General features: G+C 32.6%; 1 protein-coding gene across 1 annotated transcript in view; it reads left to right on the forward strand.

Annotated features, from left to right (window-relative positions):
- Positions 1 to 1550: 1550 nt before the first annotated feature.
- Positions 1551 to 3850, forward strand: part of LOC106460097 (FYVE, RhoGEF and PH domain-containing protein 4-like) — a 132139-nt gene continuing 129839 nt past the window's right edge. Inside the window, exon 1 of the mRNA XM_013919779.2 lies at positions 1551 to 1676. The gene's annotated coding sequence lies outside the window, so the exon portion shown is untranslated. The remainder of the gene's footprint in view (positions 1677 to 3850) is intronic.

A 3850-nucleotide genomic window follows, 5' to 3' on the forward strand; every position in this document is an offset into this window, starting at 1 on the left:
ATTCACTTCATAGGGAGCTACCTGGCCCTGTAGTTCTCGCTGATCATATGCCTATTAGAGATTGAGTTTCCATCGATGACGTTAGGTTATTTATCGGCCACACACGCTGAGCTCTCTACGATGAATCTGTATAATGTTTTCGTAAAAATACTAATGTTGATGAGAATCCACTGAAGTTAAATGAGTTGTAATGTTCGAACTTTGTAAATGCTCCTGGTCGAATATCTGAAGTTTTCCGATTGGTAAGCGTTATAACAATCACAGTTGTAGCTTCCGAAGTTTTATAGCACACTGACTATAGCGAACTAAATATAGATAATCTCTTTGGCGCGTCGCAGTGGTTATATTTATAGCTGTGGGATGGTTTTCTAAAAATTTCAGTTTTACGTAACAATACTGAACTACACTTAAGCGTTTACGTATGTACATATATTGTTGATTCTTACTCTCGAGAATCTTCTACAACTTTGGAGAATAGGCGGGAGTTTCGCAATACATATTTAACACTATAGGCTACGCATGTTTTAAAATATAAACTTAATCTAAACAAACGTTGATATTTATAATATAATTTATATAATATATAATTTATAATATAAATATATAATAAAATATTCGTTACATGTTGTATTGAGTGACTTAGTAATATGTGAAGCTGTAAAACTATTAAAATTAGGTGTTCCAAAAAGTGACCAAATCGAAAACATTGAATTTTCCAGTAACTTACTATCAATTACTGTGTGGAGAGAAAGAGGGCTTCGTGATCGTACGTAATTTCCTTCAATGAATGAGCCCTGAATAGTTATTCTTCAAAATTTTAAAAGATATTTCTTTGTTAAAATAATGTTATTTTTATATTTATTTTTAACATTCAAATAATTTGAATAATTAAACTAGTTATCATATTGCACACTAGATGGCAACAAAGAGAGGCTTAGACACGGCATATGTTAAGACATATAGACCTACACTAGTTTGAAGTTTTTGTCAGTTTCTACATTACAACAATATTATCATTGTAACTACTCTGACCTTAACAGTGCAAGATTTCTGTTGTTGGAAAGTCAACCTACAGTGGTAGTGCTGACATATCGTCATGGGAACCAGTTTGTTATTAGAAGAGAATTTCTGTTTATTTATTCCAACAGGGAGTATTCAATGACTGTATTATAGATTTCTGACTCAAACGTTTCCGTTATATTACACCTTGATAAACGCTTGGCTACTTACCAAAGTTACAACTAAAAATAAAACAAAAAATACACTTTACATAAATTTAAAGCATATTTATTTAATAACAATCGATTTATAACGGCATTTTCTTCAATTATTTTCTTATCGTCTTCCTCAGCTCGTTGGATTTGTTGATTGCTTTGTGTGCTTTTTTTATTATGTAGAAACGAATGAATTATAACAATAAGCTATTGAAAACTTACCCTGAAGTACTGTGTTGTTGCGTAACCGCTGTACTATCCTTTTAAACTGTTGTTACACGACCGGCTACCATTCACTGCTCTTGGTTGCAGGGTAACGCCCGTGCAGGCTCCACAGGATATTGATTTACACGTCAGTAATCTCGTGAGTGCGAGCAGCAGCGTCGTTCACTTTGTAGGGCTGAAATTTTTAAGGGGGAAGAGGACTCCATGACGGCAGTTTGAGGAAATATTGAAAATGAGGTAGGTGTGAGTTTTTTGCTTAATTTTAGAGAAGTTTTTATGAAATGATACCGAGTTTAATTGGCACATTACATTGCTGAATGCGAAGACTGCCATAATAACACTGGTAGCAGTTCTTCAACATTGTAGTGTTATCGTTGTTCTTTACCACATTAGTAGTGGCTGAGATTAGAATGTATCAAACTCCTTCAACTTACTCTGAATACATCTGTCAAAACAATTTCAATGATAACAATCTCACAATAGTGATGCCATTTTTGTAGTGTTTGAAACCAATTATAATACTGATAAGAACAATTATCATCATGATCAATTCTCATGTGTTTAGTGTTCTATTGTTGAGTTCATCAGCCGAGATATTTCCACAAACTTATTATCGGGCAAGACTATCATACATTAATGGTTCGTATATATGTTTCATTCGTTCTTTGTAAGATACGACCTCAGTCACTATTTATTTACTATCCCATTTTCCCAACAATATGTTTAAGGTACTCCGTTTTATTATATGTTTAAAATCCTCAGTAATATAATATACTTTGTTACGTAGTTAATAGTGGTTAGGTAGATTTCATGTAGAAAGAAAACTGAAGACGTCCTCATATATGATGAAACTTGCGAAACCTTTCAAGTTCAGAAAATATTAACTTACGGCATTTTTTTGGGGGGGGGAGGGTACTGTGTGCGTTTAAACATTGAAATCAAATGAATTTGGATTCAGGTTTGGCATGTGTTTCTTTGACAGTAGAAGTGATTATACCAATTTCCTTCATTATTCTATTTCATTATTTTAAATAACAAGGAATCCTTTTAGTAATTAAATATTTTTGTTAGTTGTTGTAACAAATGTTTTACGTTATTATAAATGTATGCTTATTTAATCAATTTAGCTGATTTAAATTTTTCAATGTAAACAAAGAGGTGTTTTTTATTTGCATTGAATAACGAAGTCTAGTACAGAATCGCAAAATGTATTATTTTTGATTATAGGTTGGTCGAAAAATAACACAATAGATAAATAAAAAAAAATCTGATCAGTCACTTTGCAGTTGTTAGGATTTTATTTTTTCATATTCAAAGAAGCTTTCCTAAATAATTTTTTTCTCAGTCGCCAATTTGCATGTTTTATTTCAAAATTTCTAATTAAATTATATTCTACTATTTTACTGTTCTCTTACAGAAACTAATGTCTCTAAGTTATCTCTCACGAGAGCTGTTTCTTTAATATCTCTATACATCAGATTTATTTGGATAGCTCCTTGGACTTGACTCATAATTTTATCGTTCTTGAATTATCTCTTTAAGACAGTGTACAGTGAAGTTATCTTTATAGACTGTTTCCTTGGTGTATTTATAAATTAAGCCAGTGGAGGTTGTTTCTTTGATGTGAACTCATGCTAGGTAAGATATTTCTGTAAAGTAAGCTTATCATAAAATCAACTACTTCCTTAATTGTGTTTCAATACAAAGAAATTTTCCTTCGTAGCTGTTTCTGTCTTTTTTTTTATACAATGCAACATTATACTAAATCAGTAGCTTTTTGATGTAATTGTAAATAATGCGTCAGTAGAAAGTAAGTTCATCTTTGGAGAGCTGTTACTTAAAGGTTTCTCTTCCGTATCTGTTTGTTTGTTTGTTTCCGGTAGAAATTGTTTCCGAGGATCTTCAGCGATACAAGTCCTTTCTTAATTAAACCAGTTTATTCTTCCTCGAAACAAACTTTTAGTACATAGTAGTTCCACAATCAGTACGTTTCTCGTCACTTTAAACTTAACAACTTTTATAATACACGCTATAAATCGCAATCTCGATAAGTTAGCTCTCGACGAGTGCAAAACACACACTTTACGCCTCACTAGCTCGAAACTAACAGAATCATAAATTACACAGAACTCAAAGTAACTACTGCTCTCTCTTCATTCATATATCTCACCTCTCTGGCTTTCCTCTGCCAGGCTTATATACTAACGAAGAGGGCGCCTCCAAAATACTCGGACTTCCCCTATCATTCTAGAAACTTACCACTCACGCCACCAGCGGCACGTGACTTCCGCTGTCGTAACACTGCGTCTTCCTTAGTATTGTTCGTCCCGAACAATAGTCACATTAAACCAATAGATAATTAAAAATAACTTAATTAAATGTACAGAATTTACAAACACAAAATTGAAATA

This window comes from Limulus polyphemus, unplaced genomic scaffold, assembly GCF_000517525.1.
Source record: "Limulus polyphemus unplaced genomic scaffold, Limulus_polyphemus-2.1.2 Scaffold707, whole genome shotgun sequence".
In the NCBI taxonomy this organism is placed as follows: domain Eukaryota; kingdom Metazoa; phylum Arthropoda; class Merostomata; order Xiphosura; family Limulidae; genus Limulus; species Limulus polyphemus.